Here is a 24,512-nt window from a genome sequence, read left to right as displayed (position 1 = left end):
TCTTTCCCAGCATCAGGGTCTTTTCTAATGAGTTGGCTGTTTGCATCAGGGGCCAAAGTATTGGACTTGGCATTAATCTGTCTTTATTAGCCAGAAAACTTTAAGTCAATTTATCCTTTTCTTTGAGATCTATTTAAATCCAAGATTTAGTTATTTGTTTATTGGTTAAAAGAAAAAACAACCTGAGGTATAAATCTCATTGTCCATATTTGCTTTCCATGTAGACCAACTGAATGAAAACTAACTTTCCTCTTCCTTCTCTCCAGATATGCTGGTGTTTTTGAGTGATGCTAGCTTATTCTGACTGTTCTTTGCAACTCTGTTCTTTCTTAAAGCATGTGTGAGATAATGCAAAAGTCAAAGTCAAAGCCTAGATTCACAGATTCTTAGAACTGGAAATGCCTTGAGATATTCTAGTCTAACCATCTCATTTTAGAACTGGAATGAATGCCCTGTTGACACAATTTGATTATATATATATATATGTATATATATATAATAATTTTAGTTATATATAGTTAAACTTTATATGAACCAATCATTTGGGATAAGAGTCTAAATATATTTACAAACACATGAAGTTAACTCTTCTTTCTTTAAAATATCCATAGCACCTATTGAATGTACATGAATGTGCAATTATAAGAATGTGAGGATGGAGAAGTTACTGATTTTCACCCATTAGCCTGACAGGAATGGTTAAAATGTGAAACAGTTTCCAGCAACGTGTGGATTTCTGGCTGGCTGCTTTTTTATTTCAAAGTCTGTTTTATTTTCTGAAACAGTTCCTTATCACATTTATTTATTATTTCTCAAAGGGGTGCTGGGAAATATTCTGCCTTTATTGCTATTCTCATGTTCACACGTGAGAAAATCAAGTTCACACAGAGCTTAGCATTCTCTTCCTGGAAATATGTACTTAAAATAACCCACAAAACACTCAGCTATCTGTCACTCAGCTCAGCACCCTTTTCTAGTCCTTTCTCTTCCAGCCTGAGGGCTTTCACACAGATGAAGCTGATATTGCATGGAAATTCCCCAAATCAAGGCTTGTTTAAAAATCCCCAAGAGACACTGGACTAGGCATATCCCCATGTGGCTGAAAATGCATGCACACAAAATGATACCAATAAACTTGGGAAGAAGACATGTAACACCAAAACTGCACAATTAATTGAAGAGAATGGTTGTCTTCAGCAGGGAGAGGTGAAATAAGAGAATGTTGTGAAAACAACATTAAGTTTTATTTTTGCTTCTCCCCACCCCCATTCCTCATCCCAACCCAGTTTTCCAAAAGTATCTTATTCCAATATTTAAGAAAAACTTTAGTGTTTTTCTCTGCACACAGTGGAATTTCACCAATTTCTTCAGAATGACAAGTATCAGAAAAAGTTCTGCGGCTGCTAAAATCACTGTCCCACAATCTATCAAGAGTCAAGATCTCACAAGAAGAAAATTTGCAGTATATTAACTTAAAGTTAAAAACACACACACACAACTGACAGCCAGGAGACCACTTGGGTTTTAATCTTTGTTCTGTGCTGATAATGATAACCACTCAAAGCTAAGTACTTTTTTAACAGTTTATAAAACATGTTCACATTTATTAATCTATTTGATCTTCATAGCAACTCTTCAAGGGAGCTGTTATATAAATGAAAGAACTAAAGCTCAGACTGTTTAAATGACTTTTAAAAAATCATTTTAGAATATTTACTTTTACTTATTTATTTGGCTGCACCAGGCCTTAGTTGAGTTAAGGCATACAGAATCTTTGGTCTGTGTTGTGGCAGGCTGGAACTTGCAGCATGTGGAATCTAATTCCCTGACCAGTGATTGAACCCAGGACCCCTGCAATAGGACTGCAGAGTCTTAGCTACTGGACACCAGGGAAACCCCTTAATGACATTAAGATTGCTTAATTTGTGATCTATACTGTTTCTGTGTTCTGAGGGCAGGTTCCTAACCTTCCTTTGCTTCGCATTAGTAAATATAACATTTGCCGATTGACTTTACAGGAATGTATAGGAGAAAAGTGATGATACTATGAATTAAATGGTTATTTGGGATAAAAGTGCTAAATAGGTTAATTAATATATAATAATAAATAATAAGTTGAGTATTATCTAAATTAAATAATGTATTAAGTAAATTGAATACTATAACATTGTATTAAATTAATATATACATTATGTATAAATAAATTAATATATTATTTATGTGTAAATAAGTTTACACAATATATGTGTATATATAGGTAGATATAGATAGTTACCATTATTTGTATGTTATTATTATTATATGGCTTATTATTACTTTTGAAATATTTGCAACCAAGTCTTTGCAGTTTATAAACTATCTCAAAGGGATGGTATTTAGCAGGGACCTAGGAACACTCAAATTAGATCCACACAATCAAGCAGCCTTCTCTTTGAGTTTCTCAAGAGAAATAATGTACAGAATCCAGTGTTGGGTGAAGTATCTTTTCATCTATTAGCTGGAGATCTGGCCCCAAATCCAGGATAACTGCCAAGTGAGATTGGCTGGATTAAATTGAATCTACGATTGAATCTTGGATTTTATCCCTCCATTGAAGAAGCCCATTAGCTAGAAAAATGAAGAGGAAGTATGTGAAGAGGGAGTGGAGGAGATGAATGGCCCACTGCTCTCCTGAGGGTAGGCCCAGCTCTCCTTAATACTGTGATCTGGAAAAGGTAGAGCATCTCACCCTAAGGAGATCTACTCTAAGGCTCCTAATGCCTAGAAAACTAGCCCAATCGGTGTCCTTGAATTTGACCAGTCCCTAGCAATGATTTTCTTCTATGGAAGGCAAGAGTGTTAAGAGTGCTGGCTTGAAAGAGTTGCTGAAAGTTCTCCTAGCTAACTGTTTCCAAAATAAGAAGAATCCCCAAACTTGGGAATGATATTCAGTTCAGTTCCGTCGCTCAGTCGTGTCCAACTCTTTGCAACCCCATGGACTGCAGCCCGCCAGGCTTCCCTGTCCATCACCAACTCCCAGAGCTATCCCAAACTCATGTCCATCGAATCAGTGGTGCCATCCAACCATCTCATCCTCTGTCATCCCCTTCTCCTCCTGCCTTCAATCTTTCTCTGCCTCAGGGTCTTTTCCAATGAGTCAGTTATTTGCATCAGGTGGTCAAAGTATTGGAGCTTCAGCTTCAGCATCAGTCCTTCCAGTGAATATTCAGGGTTGATTTCCTTTAGGCTTGACTGGTTTGATACCTTGCAGTCCAAGGGACTCTCAAGAGTCTTCTCCAACACCACAGTTCAAAAGCATCAATTCTTTGGTTCTCAACTTTGTTTATAGTCCAACTCTTATATCCATACATGACTTCTGGAAAAACCATAGCTTTGACTAGACAGACCTTTGTTGGCAAAGTAATGTCTCTGCTTTTTAATAAGCTGTCTAGGTTGGTCATAACTTTCCTTCCAAGGAGTAAATGTCTTTTAATTTCATGGCTGCAGTCACCATCTGCAATGATTTTGGAGCCCAGATAAATAAAGTTTGCCACTGTTCCCCATCTATTTGCCATGAAGTGACGGGACTGGATGCCATAATCTTAGTTTTCTGAATGTTGATCTTTAAGCCAACTTTTTCACTCTCCTCTTTCACTGTCATCAAGAGGCTCTTTAGTTCTTCACTTTCTGCCATAAGGGTGGCATCATCTGCATATCTGAGGTTATTGATGTTTCTCCCAGCAATCTTGATTCCAGCTTGTGATTCATCCAGCCCAGCTTCTCTAAAATTCATTCATTCATTCCATAACATTTTGTGTTAGGTATTACATTATGTTTTGGGATACAGGGATGAGTATTTGCTTGTGACTGTGTGTGCATATAGAGAAAGAGATATGGACAGATTATGAATAATTGACTTAAATGAAAACTTCCCGGAAATTGTCCACTCAACAGAGAACAGATATAGAGGTAGTCCTTCTCTGGAGATAATTTCTTGGAATATAGATGCCTGTAGATTATGTGAAGATGGTCAATTACAAATAATATATAAATTTGAGATATGTAAGTTGAAAGAATTCGATGTAAATAGTAGGATAGGCAAAGAGAAGTCTGGTGTTTTAGAGCTTTGGACAGAAGAAAATGCCAGTATTCTCCCAGTACTGTTTTAGGAGAAGTTCTCTCAGCAATGGAGTCCTATTCTTCCAACAGAAATGTTCCTTAAAGACTGGCATTTTAGTCAGTCACCACTGAAGAAGTGAAATCATCCCTCCAAACTGGCCAGCCTCTTGGGCTTTGGGTCAGAACTTTCCCTAATACCTCCCTCGGCATCCTAAGGTGCCTGTTGGAAAGGAGACTTAATTCAAATGGCCACCTCAATTTTCTGTCTCAGGATATATTTTAACTTTTAGATAATAAGTTAGCACTCTAGTTTCTAAGGCAACACTAGTCATACCCACTTGTCTGTTATTTTTATCATGGCTCTAACTTTCCTGCCTTCCAGAAGAGCCATGAGAACCCAATATCCCCAAAAGCCTATACATGGATAGTTCTGTTTGAGGTATGCCTCGTATCCATATGTGTGTGGGAGTTCACCTCCCCCAGCCACCTGCTCCTCTTAATTAGGATCGCAACAGCAAGACTCCAGGGTTCCTGGCCTAGACCCAGTCACACTCACCAGTCCCCAAGCACTGACTTGAACTCTCAGTTTTGGTCCTAGATTTGCATACAGTTGAATATAAATAGTTTTTGTCAAGATCTTACTATTTCATTTGCTTGTATTTCCCAATTCTGGTCCCCCAAAGCAGTGTTGGGGGGACCTAAGTAAGCATAATATATGGCCCCAAATTTTAAGTATGATCCCTGTTTCTATTTCTTTTTTTTTTACTTATTTTCTTTCTTTCTTTTTTATTTCTTATTTCTACTTATTCTTAATTCTCCCTGTGTCTTTGTTGCTGGGAGAGGGGCTGCGCTCTAGCTGTGGTGTGAGGGCTTCTCCTTGCGGTGACTTCTCTTGTTGCAGAGCACAGGCTCTAAGGCAGGCAGGTCTCAGTGGTTGTGGTGCACGGGCTATATTGCCCTGCGGCATGTGGGATCTTCCCAGACCAGGGGCTGAACCTGTGTCCCTCGCACTGGCTGGTTCACCAGGGAAGTCCCTGGCCCCTGTTTTTAAAAGCTCTGTGCCTTGTTTACCACTGCATCACTAGGACCTGATAGTGTTAACAATGCATAGCAGACAATCAAGAAATATTTTTGCATTATCAATTCAGTTCAGTTCAGTCGCTCAGTCATGTCTGACTCTTTGCGACCCCATGGACTGCAACATGTCAGGCTTCCCTGTCCATCACCAACTCCTGAACTTTACTCAAATTCATGTCCATCGAGTCAGTAATGCCATCCAACCATCTCATACTCTCTCATCCCTTTCTCCTCCTGCCTTCAACCTTTCCCAGTATCAGGGGATTTTCCAATGAGTCAGTTCTGCACACCAGGTGGCCAAAGTATTGGCGTTTCAGCTTCAGCATCATCCTTCCAATGAATATTCAGGACTGATCTCCTTCAGAATGGACTGGTTTGATCTCCTTGCAGTCCAAGGGACTCTCAAAAGTCCTCTCCAACACCACAGTTCAAAAACATCAGTTCTTTGATGCTCGGCTTTCTTTATAGCTTTCATTATCAATTAATTAACCATTAATGAAATAACTGGTTAAGCCATCGTTAGTTAATTAATCTAGGATGTAAAAATCCAAATGAAATAATCAAGTCAGTAATGGATAAATAGAAAATGAATCAGTTTGACATCAGGTTTGTAATTCATTTAAGGAGGGCTGTTAACTGAAGGCTGAGATTTTAGTGATGGTTTTCAGGTGGATCTGGGGCTCAGGAAGTATGAAGGAGGAGGAGCCAGGTGACTGAAGTCCCTGAGGCAGAAGGTGCATCATCAGAATGGGAGGGCGAGTGATTTGTATCAGAATCATCAGAGGAGCAAGAAAGAGGGTGATTATGAAAATCACTGTAAAATGCCAAGTCAAGTTTTGACTTTATTGTTTTGTTGGTAAGATGATAGTGAAGATTTCTGAGCAAGGAAATTCATGATAAAACCTAAAGTTCAGGGCTAAATATGTATTTTTATTTAAAAATGCATTTATTTAAAAGGCAAGCCCCTTTATGGGAAGGGGCCATACAGGGCCTTATATAGGACCAAGAAAAGTTTTAGTATGGGGAAAGTACTTCATAAATGTTTGTCCTATGAATAAGTAAATGAGCGTTTAGTTCACAAAGCAACTTCATAACCATTTATCTCATTAATTCTTACATCTGCCCTGTGAAACAGATATTATTCTTCTCTGAGAGAGCTCAGACCTGGGCATAGGGGGGATGTCCAAATTGTGGCAAAAGAAAGAACAAATGGGAAAATCAGAGAGGTAAGACAACAGTCAGGACACCAGTGGCAGGAGCCCCCAAAGACAGAGCCAAGAGAGTCTGGGGGCTGGGGGAGGACTGCACAGGGGTCAGCTCTTCAGGGGCCACAGACAGGACGGCTCAGAAGCGGGGGAAGAGGGGACAGAAGGTAAAATGTCCAGGGCCAAGAAGAAAGGAGGTCACGGAAGAAGTGGGGGTTGGGGCGGGGGGAGACTGCATCATAAATGCATCGTTTGGAGAAATTTGACATTGAAAGAGAGGAGTGAGGCTCAAAGAAACAAGATGCAAGGTGATTTTCCCCCAAGCCTCAAACATGTTTTGGACAGAGGGCAATGACCAGTGCAGAAAGAGGCATGCGTGAGGGCGCATGAGGTGAGGTGATGCTGGACAGCAAAGACATCTCAGGTCTCACACGCGCTCTCTCACTGATATCATGTGATCAACCCCAGCATAGCTTGATCAGTGGTTAGATGTATCTAAGTACATAGCTAGATTGCTTGTTCCAGACAGCCATCCTTCCCCATGTATTTCCAGACTCCACTATCTTTGAAAATATGTTTTCTCTTTTGTTGAATCTTAAAAATAGTCTTCCCCCCCAAGAGAAATCACTGCCTCTTAGATGACATTCTGCCAGGCCAAAGCTACAAAACCTCACCCAAAATAGATCAAATATTTTAAATATTTTCTTATTTGCACCCTTCACAAGTATGCCTGCCATGCAAAGCCAATTATGAAATGACAGAAGATATATTTTCTGGTAAAAAAGTGGACACTAGGTCTCACCACATGGTGTTGGTTGGATTTCAGTCAGCCTTCCCTAAGCCTGGGACAGGGAGAGGGAACACCTACAGCTGGGTTAACACGGGCAGAGTAAGGAGGTCTCTGTTAGCATTTGCCATCTGGGAGTCCAGCTCGTGCACGTGTCTGAGCTTCCCCATTAGAACAGTGATTCTCTAAAGGCAGGTGCAGTGTTTTTACAAGATTACAAAAGGCACATAGCCTAACACTAAGCCTTTCAGGTAATAGATGTTCAGAGGTTGGTTAAATGAATGAATGAATAAACAAAACTATCTGAGAAGAATCCAGTTTGCAGCTCTGAGTGACAAGAGGAATTTCTTGTGAATGAAACCTTTTTGCTTTCTCTGAGGCGGAAAGCAAATCCAACAGAAAGAGTGAGGAAAGAGTGGAAACCATGGAGCCATAAGAAATAGGGAGACAGAGATTTCTTGTTGGACACTGAGGGAATTGTTTAGTCCTGTTGAGGGGAAGTGGAGAACAATAACTTGTCTCAGATGGCCCTTCTTCCCTCCACACTGGATCTTCTCACTGGATCTCACTCCCTTTCTATTTTGTCAAGTCCTCACCCTTATCCCATGCAACCATGTCCTTCTTCTTCTACCTGGTGCCTTGGGAGACCAGCCCCTCCTTCTTTCTTCTTTGCCCCATAAGTGCAGGCTCTCCCTTCAACCATACCTTATTCATAAAACATAGGCTACGGCTTAAGGTGTTAGCCCTTAAGGGTAACTACTGTTTCCATGGTGTCAGAGCTTTACTACAAATGTGTGACTAAGTTGAGGACTTCCCATTCAGGGCAGATCCCCTCTCCTGCTAGTCAGGCTAGCCCTGAGTGAGGAACACCACTGGTCTGAGGACAAAGAAGGGCAACGGTTTTCCCAGTGTCCTATAGGTGACCACATACTAGTGCCCTGGAGAGAGAGTTCTCATCTGTATAGCAGTTTCTTTAAAAAAAAAAAAAAAAAGTTTAAGGATAGAATAAAACCTGTGCACATGCTCTGCAGAATTAACAAATGTCATAATTTTGTCATCATTGCCTGAGATCTCCTTTTATACACTGCAGAAAAATTTGAAGTTCCTTGATTTCGTGGCCAGTACCACTCTCTCTCCCTCTCACGGGAAACCACTATGTTGAATTTTGGGGCTTCCCAGGTGGTCTGGTGGTAAAGAGTCTGCCTACCAATGCAGGAGACATAGGAGATGTAGGTTCAGTCCCTTGCTTGGAAAAATCCCATGGAGATCCCTTTGGCATTCTTGCCTGGAGAATCCCATAGACAGAGGAGCCTGGCAGGCTACAGTCCATGGAGTCACACAGGATCGATCACAACTGAAGTGACTTGGCAGTAGCATGTTGAACTTGGTGTGGTTCTACCATCACAGGTATTTATATAATTCGTAGGAGTAGGATCAATCATCCATCCCTTTTGGCTGCTATATAGTATTCCATCCCATACTTTAGTTTATATAGCCTCTCCCTCACTGATGGCTGTTGGAAATTTTGCAATGATAATGCAATTACAGATGATATTCCAAAGAGCTGCCTTTTACATGTCTCCTTGCTGAAGAATGTGGGAGTTTCCCAAGAAGATATACCTAAAAATGGAATTGCTAGATAAGAAATGCATGTATGGAACTCACTGGATGTTGCCAAATCATTGCAAAGTGAATGTTCCAATTTACTTTCTTACACAAAATACATACACATTACCAGCAATATTCAGTTTTTCAAAATCAGATGTCTTTTTCTTTACCAATTTGCTGGTTATGAACTGGTATCAATGTTTGATCATGCATTGTCTGGTTACGAATGAGTTTGAGCATCATTTCATGGGTTTTTGCCTTTGAATTTTTTTGTGTGGATTGTAATATCCTATTCCCATTTTCCACTGGGTTTTTCTCTCTGTGTGTGTCTTTGTGTCTTTCTCTCTCTCCCTCCCATACCTACCACAATTGATTTTCAGGCATTTTTTGATGGTCTAGATTCTAATCTTTTGTTTTATACCTTGCACATCTTCTCTTGGCTTGTCTTTTTTTTTTTATATGACGCTTTTGTTGCACAGAAGTTTTTACATCTTGAAATCTTGAAGTAACTAAATTTTCTTTAGTTTAAATTTCTTTAGCTTAATTTTTACTTTATAGAAATAAATATTACTTAGCCTTTTCTGGGTTAAAAAATGTTTCAAAATCTCAGTGGCTTATGACAAACATTTATTTCTTACTCCTTGGTCAGTAGCAGCTCTGCTGGTCCTGGCTGTGTTCACTGGCCCAGCAGAGCTCTTTGTGTGTCCTCTTCTGAAACTCAAGCTGAAGAGCAGCTACTATCTGGGCTGTATTGGATTCCTGCTTTGCTATAACAAGTTACCACAAACAAGGTGGCTTAAAATGACAGAAATTTATTCTTCCACCATTGTGGAGGTGAGGAGTCCAAAATCAAGGTGTTGACAGGATTGTTGGCTTTTTCTGAAGACTCTGAGAGAGAATCTGTTCCATGCCTCTCTCCTAGCTCCTAGTGGTTGCTGGCCATCCTTAGCATTACAAATATTTATTTACTTCTTAGGCTGCGTCAGGTCTTATTTGAAGCACCCGGGTACTTCACTGGAACATGCGGGATCTTTCACTGTGGTGCAAGGGCCTGTCTCTAATTGTGGTGCTCAGGCTCCAGAGTCCATGGACTCAGTAGTTGAAATGTATGGGCTTAGTTGCCCCACAGACTTAGTTCCCCCATGGCATGTGGGGAAACTTAGTTTCAGACCAGGGATCAAACCCGTGTCTCCTGCATTTGATGGTGGATTCTTAACCACTGGACCATCCTTTTCTTATAACGACACTTACCACTGGATATAGGGCCTACCTAGATAATCCATCCAGGCTACAGTCCAGGGGGTCAAAAAGAGTCTGACACAACTTAGCAACTAAGCACAACACAGATAATCCTGTATGATTTCATCTTGAAAGTCTTAATTATTAATATATCTGCAAAGACCCCATTTACAAACAACATCACATTGACAGGTTCTGGATGAATATATCTTTGCAGGGGATGGGGAGACTCCATTCAATTCCACAGCGCCTGTTATCAGAGCTAAGGGCAGACACTCAAGAGTAAAAGCAAAATGTGATGCCTCTTAAAGCCTCCACTTGGGATGGGCACATCGTCACTTTCAGCCACATCCCATGATTCACAGCAAAACCCAGGTCAAGACCTCCTAGGAAGAGCACTGCGGCAATAGAAGGCAGAGGATATAAGCATTTAATCCCAGTCACAGAGGAAGTGAATATTTGGCTGTAAGAATCCAATCTATTACAAACCACATTATTTTTGAAGTCAAATAATACATGCAGCTTTCAATAAAAGGCAGTCATCATCTACCTCACCCACTCCTGTAACTGATCCTCCCCCCAGGCAATGGCTCTCAATGACTCCTTCTCAGCCTCCTTTTCTGGGCTCTAAATGGGGTGTCAGTTCCCACACCTCTTCTCTTCACTGCCTACATCATTTTTTTTCCAGGTAACTTATTCCTGGTTTAAAAATACTATCTATCAGTGGACAACTCTCAAAGGTGCATCTCCAGCCTCATCCTCCCCCCGTAACACCAGATTTGTTCATCCCAGGACCTATCTGTGCTTCTACTTGGATACCTCTTATCATCTTAATATGCTTAACATATGTCTCGTGTGATTCCCACCCCTCCTTGAAATCTATACCTCCCTCAGGGGTCCCCGTTTCATGAAATAACACTCCCACTCAGTTATCCGGACCATGAAAGGAGATATCCTTGATTCCTCTTTTTCTCACATCCCTCATTCAAACCATCCAGGTGTGTCCAAAATTCAGTGCTTTCTCAGTCCCCTGAGCACAACAGCCCTAGTCCCAGGAGCACCTCATGCCTAGGAGGAGGCAACAGCTCCCTCCAGCTTCTTCCCTCGCATTCGTGCCGCCTATTCTGCACAAGTGCGTGTGCACTCTGCCAGAGTGACCCTTTTCTCTCTGCTCAACATTTTCCAGTGCCTTTCCCTCTGCCTTGGAACAAAACCCAAAGTCCTTGCCGTGGCCATAAGGTTCTGGATGATCTGAGCCATTGGAGGTCACTTCTCCCAGTTACTCTGAAATCTCTGTTATTCTTCAGTATGTACCCGCTCTGCTTGCAGCCAGGAATGCCCTTCCTTCATGTAGTTTCACTGCTTACTCCTTCATTATTTTTTTAATCCACTTCTCTATTGAAGAACTTTTCCAAAGAGGACTTTCTGATTTCCTCTCTTCCTCTGCACTTTCTTATTTTTTCTGTACAGCACCTTCCCCTGCCTCATATTATATATTTATGTATTAGCTAATGTGTTTATCTGTCTCCCTTCATCGAAATGTATTTGTTCACAGTGAATGCCTGGAACAGGCCCTGGCATGTGGGTGAGACTCAATAAACATTTGTTCTGTGAATGAATGAACTATTGTAGGGGGAGTTGGTAATTGCTTTCATATTCCTAACAATATACTAATTCTACTATCTATTAAAAGTTCAAGAGTAGGCATTTATTACTAATTTCCTGCTAAACAAAATGCAGATTTAGCTCTCTTATCTAGCATCATCCTACTAACATGTTCTTGCTCATTCTCCTCTGAATCTAATTACATCATCACTGTTTTGGTGAACTCAACATGTAATGTTTACACAATTACAGCTGTAAATTTTTCTCACAGTTGACCTGTGTAGTGTACAATAGCCACTTTTCCTTTCTCATACAAATATTTAATTTTTCCTGAAATTATGATGACCTCAATCATATAGTTACTTGTTTTCTACATACCTATCATAAATACTTTTCCCAAGAACATATCAGTAATCTATCTACTTGCCTTTTTCTTAAAATATCTTTCCTGGAGTCCTCTGCTCCAGTCTCTACCGATTGGTTTCTGGACCAGCTGTTGTCCTGGAATTTTCTTTCACCATCATCATGGGACCACTTTTTACCTCTGTCGTGGGTTTGCAGCCCCTGTTTTCTGATCCTTGTCTTTGAAGCTTCTTGGTTTCTAGTTTTAGCTCCTATTTTTTTCTCCCTTTAAAATATATAACTTCAAGAACTTGATGACTTCAGAATACAATGTTTTCATTCATTTTACTGGATGACCAGTGGGCCCTCTGAATCAGGAAACTTCTGCCCTTTAGTTTGAGGAAATTTTAATTTATTATTTCTTTTGTAATTTCCTTCCCACAATTTTCTGGAGTACTCAGATGTTGGCTATTTGGTTGATTCTCTAATGTTCTTTTCTTTTCTTTATCCCATCTTGTCTTTTTCTTCTACTTTTCTGGAAAATTTTTCTAAACTTTATCCTCCACTTCTTGAATTGAACTTTTATGAATTTCTGTCATAGTATTTTTCATTTACAATAGTTCTTTCCTGTTCCCTGCAAATACCTTTTTACAGAGTATTTCTCTTGTTTCGTGGCTACAGTATCTTCTCTTATCTTTCTGAGAATGGTAATTATTGTTTTCTTGAAGTTATATGGTAATTATAGCTTTCTTGAAGTTTTCTTCCATTTCTCACCCTCCCCCTTTTTCCTCTGAGTTTCTTTTTTTTGTTGTTGTTCTAATCTTTCTTCCAGAGCTTTTCTTTAACTCAATGTTCATATTTAAGAGTGAGATGCTAAAGAGTTGATTGAAAGTTCCTTTCAATTCACAAAAGTTTGCAAAAGGGTTTTGGGTGATAAGATAAACATTTCCAGGGTCCCCCGAATTTTGTGCCTTTAGATCCTTTTTCCATGGGTCTGCCAGGTTCTCTGGAGTGGGATCCCCCAGTTTCCTTTCTGTGGAGTACAGGCTCAATGTTCCTTGAGCAGACTTTCATTTCAAAGTCTGTTTTCAGCACATGGCATCTTTTCTGTCCTCTGCTTTGCCTGACATTCTGAGGCCAGCACTTCTCTTCAGAAAATAAACTTCATGTCTGTCTGGTTGGGTGAGGAGTGGGCATCTGGGTTGGTCGGGGCAGAGGAGTATCTAGGCTTCTAACTGTTCCTTACTTGGATTTTCAGCCTAACCTGTTTTCTGCTCCATTTCTCACCTCAGAGATTCCCAAGCTTCCACATCCTGAGCTGTTCCTGGTTCTGAGGCTAGAATTGGCTTCTTTCTTGTCCATCGGCCTTCTGCTCCACAGGGCCAGAGTTCAGTTTCTCAGCTCTGGTAAGTCAATTACTAACCATCCCGTTCACTTTCCATATTTCAGAATTTGGCTCATATCGACCTGTGTTGACTCTTTTCCAGTACTCTTCGCTCTGTAGGATTTATTTATGATTTTTTATTTCTTTGTTATCATTTTGATGAGATTTGGGAAAGGAGCAGAAATAAGTGAGGGATGTGCATTTAATCTGCTGAGTTTAACCATATCCTCAATTTTTTTTTTAGTCTTTTCATTTGTAGGTTCTGCTTTTTATGATTTAAGAATTCTGCCATCCTCTATCTTAAATATATTCTCCTATAATTTTTCCTAATCGTTTTCAAGTTTTGTTTTTCATGTAGTCTATATTCTTTTGCTGTGGGTGGAAATTCTGAATCTAATTGTATTATTTTCATATAATTGATTGTGACCTTACCATGAAAAATACACCATTTTCTCCCTAATCTATAATGCCTTCACTATTATTTTAAATGTTTTCATAAATGCTTAGGACTGTTTCTAAGCTTTCTACTTTATCCTATTAATCTATTTGTCTTATTTTAACTAGAATTGTCCTATAAATATATTGGTGCTTTTCTTTAGATCTTTACTTTTCCATATTACTTTTAGGATTATTTTGTCAAATTCTATAAAGTAGATCATTTAGGGATTTTAGTTGTAATAGTAAATATATAGGTTAATATGAGAAAAATGTACATGTTTATAATTTTGAGGTTTGCCATTTTATAAAAGTGATATATTTCACCATTCAAGCAGAACTTTAATGTCCTTAAATCCAGGACATAAGCATTTTGTAATTTTCTTGCACATATTTTGTTACATTTATTTCCCAGGTAATGCACACTTTTATTGCTAATAATAACATATTTTTCCACTATATTTTAAAATTAAAGATGGCTGGTTACAGAAACTCTGAATTTTGAATACTGAAAACCTGATTGCAGTAATCTTGCTAGCCTCTTTTAGTAGTTCTAATATATTTGATGATTGTCTTTCTACGTAGATAATCATATCATAAATAGCAAATAAATAAATCATATCATAGCAAATAGCATGTTTTTCTTTCTAATTTCAATAGCTCCTATTTCTTTTTTCTATTTCTTTGTCTTGGCTAGGACTTCCAATCCATTTTTTAATTGCAGAAGAGATAATAATCATTCTTGTCTTTTCATTAATTATAATGCAAATACTTTTAAATTTCATCATTAATTGTGATGTTTGCTCTATATTTTTGGTAAATATCTCTTATGTTTACAAAGATTCTGGTGCTAGTTTTTCAAGAGCTTTCTTTTTTCCCTATAAGTGATTACTAATTTTACCAAGCATTCAGTTTCAGTTTCAGTTCAGTAGCTCAGTTATGTCCGACTCTTTGCGACTCCATGGACTGCAGCACGCCAGGCTTCCCTGTCCATCGTCAACTCCTGGAGCTTGCTCAAACTCATGTCCATTGAGTTGGTGATGCCATCCAACCATCTCATCTTCTGTCATCCCCTTCTCCTCCCACCTTCAATCTTTCCTAGATCAGGGTCTTTTCCAGTGAGTCAGTTCTTCACATCAGGTGGTCAAAATATTGTAGTTTCAGCTTCAGTATCAGTCCTTCTAATCAGTCCTACCAAGCATTATTTTTTATCTATTGAGATGAGCTTTCACTTTCCTTTTTTCTATTTTTATAGACTTTTAAACTGCTAATAGTGTATAATATATCAACAGATTTTCAGATTTTGACCATCACAGAATTGGCCCTTTTTTTATATATATATATTCTTAAATATGGTTTAATACTCTTCTCCATTTCTGTACATCACAACACCAAGATTTTGCTGTTTAGGATCTCTCTGTAGAGGCTATAGAGAATGCAAAAGCTACGGTTTTCACCCCCTCTTATTTATGTGTTTGTATTGTGTAAGTGTAATACATATCAGTATATATTGATACACACATCAATATATAATGCAATATATATCACTGAAGAGAACACATTGATTAAAGAAAAACAAAAATTTGGCATCATTTCCAAACTTAAATAGTAATAATAAAAACTGCAAAAGGAGCTGCATACTCTAAATGTATCATGTGAAACAACAAGCATATTCAAAAATGTAAATTTACATCCAATTTCTTTGATCTTGTCATATATCACATTAGACCCATTTACAATGGCAAAACCCTAAGGTACTGCTATGAAGAGAGCATGTTTGCTCGCTCTTGGGTGTTCTGCAAACAAACAGCAGAGCCCAAAGAAAAAGCCTGTTCTGGTGAAGCCTCCCGCATTGGTGAATACCAATGAACTGACTCTTCTTACTGGGTTGAGACATCAGGTTATACATTGACAGTCATTTGGACCTCAGAGTACAGTGTTGAGAACCAGAAGCTTTACATTTAAGACATACTCCATTCAAATGAAACAGGATTACTGGAACGATAGGCAGGTCTGCAACCTGGGAACAAGGAGCTGGTTCAGACCAATAAAGCTACGAGTGACTGAGTCAAGTCAGTGAAGAACAGCAGTCAGGCACTAAAGTGTTAAAAGTACCCAATTTGAAAATCAAATGCACCCCACTACCCTAGCAGTATGGGGTGATACCAATCGACTTTTAAAACCTGTGGTCCTTCAAAGTCCATTTGGTATACTTTTATCCATTGCTACCACTGGGCACGTCCTATACACGTTGTTCACTGTCACCACCTCAGGCACCCTGTCCGTGACCTTGCATGTTTGCTGGGGTCAGGTCTGATTTACAACCCAGCTGTGAAGCCTAAGCTTCAGGTTTTCAGGCCCACTTTTGGGTCCAACATGGTTAAGTCCTTGGTGCCAGAAGCTGTGTCCCCATCCCTTCCCACCCCTGCCCTTCCCACCTTCCTCCCATAATCTCTCCTGTGAGAGGTGCTTGTAAGTCCCATATTTGAATGGCCCTTTTTTTTTGCACTGTTAGATTCAATATTCTAATTTTTTCATCTAGGTTCATAAGTACATTTAGTCTAATTTTCATTTCTTTTTTTTTTTTTTTACCATTTTTATTGCCCAACTTTGATATTAACATTCTACCAATCTGATTTTATTGTTTATAAACTTGAGTTTCTGGACATACTTCATTTGAGTAAAAGAAGGTATGTGTGTGTGGGAGACAGGTTGTTTTACTGCCTTTTAAAATGTTTGAAATATCTGTTCAATTGTATAAAGTAGATATTTTAAGTTGAAAGAATGTATATTTTTCATGGAACTCAATGAATTGATTTTCATTTTGAATGAGAAAAGTATGGCTTGCTTTTACTTTTCCCAAATTGACACACTAGCAAAATAAAACTGCTCACCACTGCAGGCTTGCAAATACTCAGTTGGAAATGAAAGAATACAGTGAATCATCCAGGTGTTTCCAAATGTCTTTTTAGAGTTGTTATGGTTTGATCAGGTAGATACAGCCTATGCTAGGCAAGCTGTTCCTTATTTAGGATGATCCAAGTGGGAAATATATTCCACAGAAGTTTCCTATGTAAATCCTGTATTTTTAGTGTCATTTACAAATGACTTCTGGAAAAAGTGAATATTATTATCCCATAACAGAGATTGGCAACATATATTTCTTTTCTTTCTTTTTATTCCCTTTCCTTTTTTATTCCTGTTTACTTTTTTAAAAGTAAAAGGACAATGAAAAAAGAATTTTTCTATGTCATGGTGTATATTACATGAAATTTGTTAAATTATTCTTCCAAATACATAGTTCCTGCACAATAAGTCTATTTTCAAATACACAAAATAGGTTGAATGATTGCTCATCCACAAAACCCTGGACTCAGAATTTATCTAGGGAAACATATGTCTCTTTTCTAAAGACATAATCCAAAAATATTTAGCCATTTATCTCCTAAAAACCATGCAAAATGCATGTCCTTTCCATGTTTCCTGCTGATAATACTTTCCCCATTTGTAGCACAACTTTTCTTTCCTCTGGAAAGCTGGTACTTATTTTATTCATAGATGGTAAATTATGCCCTGATCCTGCTCAACCAAAGGGTATTACTCAAACAAGCAGGGAGAATGCTGCTTAGGATATAATCAGCAGTGGCCATGGAAAGCAGCACATTGAAACAGGCCTCACTGAGTTACAGTCATACTGCCTGGAGATCACAGGCACCAAGCCTGTCTGGACACAAGTCCTATCTTCACATAAACTTCACCAGCCGAGTTGTTTTCAGAGCTCAGGGATGCCTGCCCCACCAAGTGTTCAAGCTCAGCAGTTTACCAGACTGCAGAGTGTTATTCTATCTTTACAACCTGTCCCCAGCAGCCCAAACTGGTTGTGTTCCCAAAGTTTATTTCCAAATCATTTCATTGGGATCAGAGAGCATTTTCCCATAGGAACAATTTTTATAAACAGTGGTGTTCCACAAATGCCTGGTTGAGCCACAGCGTACTTGAAATGCAGCAGTGACTGTCCTATTCCCACAAGCCGTTATTTATTCTGCTTCCCTGGGAAAGTGCATTCTGGGTTTCAACTTGGGATGCCTGGAGCTCACCTCTCCCTCCGCCTGGCAGCCTTTGCTGTAGACTTTTTTTTTTAGGCTGTGCTGCAGTAGCAGTTGGAAAGAGGGGTCAGAGTAGCCTTTCCCCTAAAAAGGTGAGTGTAGGTTGACAGAGATGCCTCGGGTAACTTAGTGCTTCGAAACTGAGGAAGGAAGTCACCGATGGGGCTCAGTCACTTTCCCAGTCTTCTGAGGGAGGCAAAATGGGCAGGGACTTTCTCCTAAGAAGAGCTCATTTCTAATTCGGATCTTCCTAAATACGAAAAAGGCATATACAAGTTATACCTAAGATTTCTGAAGACCATGCTTCTGGGCTTGTAATTAGCCAGGGAAAATATTTTAACTCCTTCTGGTCAGTAATGGAACAGTCTCCAAACACAGAGCAATAATGAATGAGGCAGAAATGTAGCACCTAGCCCCAGCACCTGGCTCACAATCTCTTGTTACTGAATTGAGTACTGATCGACTGAATAAATTCTGTATTGAGAAGTACAAGACCACAGGATATGTATAGACACAGGCTGCTGCTGCTGCTGCTGCTGCTGCTAAGTCACTTCAGTCGTGTCCAACTCTGTGCGACCCCAGAGACGGCATCTAGTTAATTGCAGTTCACCATCTCCTAATCCTGATGCTCTCACGGCACGCATCCTACCAAGGTAGAGCAGTTTGGAGTACTTTCAAGAAGACACCAGGATGGCAGTGTCTCTCTGTGGGCATATGCGTCCATCTGCAGCAACTCCAAAGCAGGTGCTAGGTCCCTTCTCACCCTCTCTGTTGTGCACAGTTTCCAGCAATATCTCTCTGTCGCCAAATCGGAGTAAACAGAGGGGAGAGGGAAGGAGAGAGAAAGGTGATGTGGAAAACCAAAGAGGATAAGCCAAGTCTATAGGACCCTGCCTGGATGAATTTCTGGCAGCATACTTATTCTACTAAAAAAAGACCTGCTTTTTTTTTTGATGAGTTGTTTTTATAGCACATATTTTAGAAGGCTGTGCCTCTTTCAGTTTAAATTTTAGCCTGTACGTTGGACCTGGGTCCTAGCCATTTCAGGCTTTAAAATTGCATACACAATTAAATTCCATTTTGTATGTACAACTACTTTTAAAAGAAATAAGCTATCAACTCTTTCAATTAAAAAGCCTTTCCCAGCCCCCACCCCAATAAACGTATGGACTGTTAAGTTTGAGTTTCATGGACCGTGCTTTCTTTTTAAAGCTCCATTTGTGTTCTACAAGACAGCCTCTTTCTCCAAGATTAACATTTCTTATGATTGTTCCTGACAATGGATTCACTTCCAGAGGCCCTGCTAAGGATAACCAAAAAAGGGCATGTAGCAGGCTGGTTTTGGCAGCCTGCACACAGTTTCAGAGCTTTTTAGGTCTTGGTTTTTTCTGATGAGTGATTTCCTGAGCATGCCTAGGGAATGACAGGCATCTCCACAGGCAGGCTGCATCCACCTCGGCCGGGGTGTCGTCATTGGCTGCCTATTAGAAAAACTACAGGACAATGCATACCACCGATGCCGACTGTAAACATAGGGGATATGTGTTCACTTAGCATGGACTTCTGGGAGGGGCTAAGGAAGGGCGGTCTGGAGTTTTATTGAATAGAGCAGTGTGTATTAGGCTGCCTGCCTGCCTGCCCTCTTGCTGTGCTCCTGCTTAAAGAAATCAGTCCTTCCTTTCCGACTTAGTCCCCGGGAAGAAGTTTCAGCCTACGAGGTAAGGCACAGAGGGCTTTCTTTTAATCTCCTCCAGAGAGCATGGGGGCTTTCTCTGGGTTTCAGTCAGCATTCCTGGGCAAGGTAGCTGGAGATGCAAGATTATAAAAGTCAATAAACCACGCAAATGCTCGGGATTGGGCTTTGCTGCCCTGCAGATGTTCCCGGAAGACAAACAGGATGAGATTTCAAGTTTTGTTCTTAGAGTCAGGATGAGAGGAGAGATTATAGAGAAACTTATATTCAGGGACCACTGGCAACTTTGATAAGATAGCCTTTTGTTCAGGAGTACCCTGGGGATTATACCTGATTGCCATAGGCCAGTGTCAAGAGTTGTGCGGTGCCTATTTGCTCATGCCAGCCGTCTCTCCTGCATCTTTTATTATCAGAGATTTACGGAGATTTTGCTTTAAAAGCAACAATAACTTTCTAGGTGGATAAGAAGCCAAAAGTGATCATTTTTAACCAAACACATTTACATTTTATTCTGCTACCAGTGTTTAAGACTTGACTTCTAGAGCTGCAAGGAGATAAGATCGGGGGTGGGGGGAGGAAGAGCACTGTCATTTAGCATGGGCTGGGTTAATGTAACTGATCTGCTATTTGCCCAGACAGAAGATGCCTCCCGTGATCTGTTTCCTATAAAACCTAATAATGAGAGAATGCATGTGCTAGTGGGTGTGTTTTTAAAAATCGCATTTCACATCTGACCAAACTATTTCTCAAGAAATCCTATTTTCTGTTTGAAAGCATGCCTGAGTGTCACTGGAGAATTTGAAAAAGGTGTAGGTTGCAAGTTTGTTCTGGGAAGGGAGGGAGCAGGCTTTCATTTCCAGACAGTCAGACATATTGGGGCATCTTAAACAGTAGTGCAAGGCAGCTAGTTGGTAGTAGCCTGGAACTCCTTTTAGAAAGAGATGATTGTAAAGGGTGGGGAAATTTTAGTGGCAATACATGGTCAAAAAAAAAGATGAGTGAGAACAAAGTACTTGGTATTCATGGATCTCATCTGTTAATCAGACTATGCAAATGGGCTTGTGAGCTGGAATAGTGAAATCCTTCTAATGTGTTTGGCAAAACCAGACGTGGATGTCTAGAACTTAAGTGAAGACTAGATGGTATGGGGCAATAAAGGCAAATCTGAGCATTTTTTTCAAAAATAAACCTGGATATTAAAGGTTTCCAGTTCCAAATGACTGACTCAATTTGATTTTATTCCATGAATAGAGGTGGGTTTGTGTTGAGATTCATTAAATAATCTTCTGTCTTTGTATTTAAAAGTTTGAGGATAATTTTCTTGAGAATGCTTCCCTCTCCTTCTAGAAGTGATATATGAGAACAGAATTCCCTGTGAGTTTCTCTTCCTGGAACAGTTCTGAGTAAGTGTGAAAGAAAGGCTGCAGGCAAAGCTACAGTTTGATTATTGTCATTCCCTCGAAGAGATCAAGTTCCAAACTATTTACACAGTGTTTTTAATGTCAATCAAAATATGGAGAGCAGTTTCTTTCTCAGCTGCTCTCTAAACCATGTAGGGAATGTAGTTTGGGAGGAAATCTATAATCTTGGGATTTGAGGATAAATTCCATTTTGAAACCAACATCTCTGAATCCCTGACAGTTCAAACTTTGCTACCACTGCTCTCTCCTACCTTCCCTGTGTGCTCCCCACCCCCCAAACAACCACAAAAATACATTTTCTCAAAATAATGCTTCAAGTGTTCTACTCTATGTAGTGATGGAGCAAGGGGATTTGGGCAGTATACTTTAGGTAGGACTTCAGGCCACTCTTTCTGCTACTTTTGTTGAATATTAGCTAGCACTCATCTCCCCAAATAGTAAAGCAAAGGAGCACAATGAAACCACAGCGCAAAAATTTTTGTTTGATTAAAATCATTTAATAAAAAGAAATACAACGGCAAAAATGTGGACTAAAAAGACACTAGTGAAAAGTGATCTCAGCACACAGGAGGAACATACAATAAATTGATCCATATGTAACATGCTGGGTTGTTTTCATTATTCAAAACCAGCAGAATGTACAATTTAAATAATTCAGATCAAAAGACTGCTTTAAATAAACTCACACTTCTTACATTGAAGAAAAGATTCAAACTGAAGTTTAAAGGATTTGAATGAGATGCATATAAGTATTCCCTGACAGTGAGGCCATTAGCAGTTCTAATTGGCTCTTGTGACTGGCCTGAGGCTCTGCTCTGGGGCAGATGGTATAGAGTGGTTCTGTACCTGGCCATATTTTCTGTTCTGATGAGTACAATGTACCCATGTACATGCTCACTCAGTCATGTCCTACTCTGCGACCCCATGGACTGTAGCCCACCAGGCTCCTCTGTCCATGGGATTTCCCAGAAAAGAGTACTGGAGTGGGTTGCCATTTCCTTCTCCAATGGATCTTCCCAACCCAGGGATCGAACCCAGGTCCCCTGAGGCTCCTGCATTGGCAGGAGGGATTCTTTACCACTGAGCCCCCTGGAGAAGCCCTCAAAATGTACCTTAGTAGACCTTTTCTTAAGAACACACGTAGTTATCAACATTTGTCATTTTCATGGTAGGATGGTTACTGGTTAGTCATTCTTTAGCAAGACAAAAAAAATGACCTGTACATGGGCATGAGGAGGGACTGGCAGGTTCCCCATCTGCCTGTAGCCTGTCACGTGTCTCGGAAATGTGGTAGGGTGAGGCCATGGTGAGGGACCAGAGAAAATGCTGACGGGGTGGTATGCAAATAGCATGGTAGGACTAAGGAGGAGGTTAGAAAGATGCTGCCAAGGAATTTTCAGACTTTAAAAAAGAATTTTCTGGGTAAATTCTCCCAGGGCCCAAAAATAGAAACATTTTCTCCTTACTGAAAGGCCTTCATCCATCAAGTTAATTCAAGTTTGATATTGGAGAAATGCCCAAGGATTGGAGTAGTTGGTTAATTTAAAGAGATACTTGTAGCTCTGGCTTCACTCCTGAGAGTCAGTCTGAGTACTGGTTTTCCTATTTAAAAAGCCCAGAACTTTGAGGGAAGTCATCAATCTTTGACCTCATCTGTGCAATGGGCCTTCTAATGCTTCTCCTACCTCCCACAGTGGTTAAGATGTGTGAATGAGATGACGCTGTTTCCCCTTCTTCTCTACAGGCTGTACGTTCCACTGCCTTCAATTTGAGTCCTTTGGACATTATGCTCATTTTGGCTGGCATCTCCCCTTCTTATCTATTTCCCCTAATTATCTGCTCCATTCTTCCTCATATTTGAAGACTTTTGAGTGATACCTGCTAGCTCCTGGTTCTTTCTAAAACCCAGAATGCAGAGTTTAGGGAATACTGGTCCACCCCAGTGTTGACTAAACTTTGGCTTTCATAATCAGAGACCAGGACAACAAAAGTTTCAGGAATCGAATAAGATGGGTCATCAATGGTGTGAGGCCATATCCAGGAACCAGGAAATCTGAAGATCCTGTTGAATAGAAGACTAGTGACAAGGTGCTGACAACAGAAAGGCCTCGGTAAATGAGGCAGTTTCTCTGCCCTCAGCCAAAAGTGTGGAGCGAATCCCAGCATGTCAGGCCTGGGTCTGTGAGGAGGCTGAGGTAATCGAGAGTGCCTGGCTGTGGTTCCTGTTGGTATTGAGACCAGAGAGAGCCATGCATCTGGCCTCTCATCTCTGCTCACTTTAGTCTTCAGCACCCCAGCTGGGTCCCCTGTGACAGACCCTGCGTGGCATCCCTTACTTCCTACCCCAGGCCTCCGCCTCTACCAATTTCTCTAGTTCTTCCATCCCCAGGCCAAACAAGGGGGCTTTCCTGATCCAACAAAGACAATTTACAGTGGCTGCTGGGCTGTAGGGTGAGGCCCAGACAATAGCAGAAGGATCAAGCCTAGATATACTCGAGATAGGGAAAGCCTCATCACATTTTTAGGTCAAGGGAGAAGGCTGAGAGCAGATGCAGAGCAGTTTCTGTGGTAAAGAGCCACTCTTCAGCTCACAGGCTGGCTGCTGGTGGATGAGTGTTGTGAGCAGAGGGGAAAAGGCAGGGCTCATGGGGTGGCTGTGAGGAAGAGCTGTGAGGGCTGCCCTGTCAGCCGTCCTTCCTTGTGCTGCTGTCGTTGTTTTCTCATGGAAGCCTTTGAGAAACTGATAAAAACTCTAACCCCTCAAGGTCCACTGAGAACCCTCTTTTCTGACTGACTTGTGAGAAACCCTTGAGCCAGTAGAGGTTGGGGTGGGGAGTGGGATAAAGTGTTGGTTCTCCCTGGAGACAAGAGTGAATGGGAGCAGAACGTGTGAGGAGGTGTCCTTCCCTGTTTCCCAGATTCTTTGGGAGGAAGACAGGATGGTGTAAATATACACATATATAGAAGGAGATTACCTCATATGGCCTCCATTTCAAAGAAAACATCATCTCTAGAGAAGCAGTTTTCTGTGGAGAACTGAGGGGCTGAAGAATTCAGGAAAGGCTGCTGTTAAGCTCTTAAGTGTATGCTGAGAGCTTAGTAAAAGGATTGATAAGAATGGTTGAAAGAAAATGAATATTTGGGGGAATATTTTAGGTGAATTGGGTATTCTTACTAAGCGCTCATTTTAGAATATGAGCTTTCTTTTAAAAAATGTATGTGTACCACTGATGGCTAACTTGAAGATAAATTACTTTTTAATAATTTCCTGAGGCTTCTAACATGGTTTTGAAAACATGTAGATGAAAGCACAAAACTGTAAGGAAGTCATCTCACTAGGAGGGGGATATATTAAGTAGGAATAGGTAATTAGTTTCTTTTACCCTCACATGCTACATCCCCTCTTGGCTCAAGCTGGGAAACTGGGCAGATTTCACCGTGTGCTAAAGAGGGGCAGGACCAGGGTGAGCCCCCCACCCCCACCAGAGAGCCTAGGGCCAGAAGTACCAAGG

At 40.4% G+C, this 24,512-nt stretch overlaps 1 protein-coding gene across 7 annotated transcripts in view; it reads left to right on the top strand.

Annotated features, from left to right (window-relative positions):
- CALD1 (caldesmon 1) overlaps positions 1-24,512 on the top strand; it is a 231,484-nt gene that overhangs the window by 6,954 nt on the left and 200,018 nt on the right. For 3 of the 7 annotated variants that reach the window (XM_027538942.1, XM_027538945.1, XM_027538939.1), the window contains exon 1: positions 19,287-19,604. The exons of 1 other annotated variant lie outside the window; for it this stretch is intronic. The gene's annotated coding sequence lies outside the window, so the exon portion shown is untranslated. Of the gene's footprint in view, positions 1-13,253; positions 13,368-19,286; positions 19,605-24,512 lie in introns of those variants that run through there. 3 more of the 7 variants (XM_027538947.1, XM_027538946.1, XM_027538940.1) reach the window with 2 other exon arrangements.

This window comes from Bos indicus x Bos taurus, chromosome 4 (assembly GCF_003369695.1).
Source record: "Bos indicus x Bos taurus breed Angus x Brahman F1 hybrid chromosome 4, Bos_hybrid_MaternalHap_v2.0, whole genome shotgun sequence".
NCBI lineage: Eukaryota > Metazoa > Chordata > Mammalia > Artiodactyla > Bovidae > Bos > Bos indicus x Bos taurus.
The sequence above is the reverse complement of the archived record's forward strand: the minus strand, read 5'-3'. Positions and strand labels throughout refer to the sequence as shown.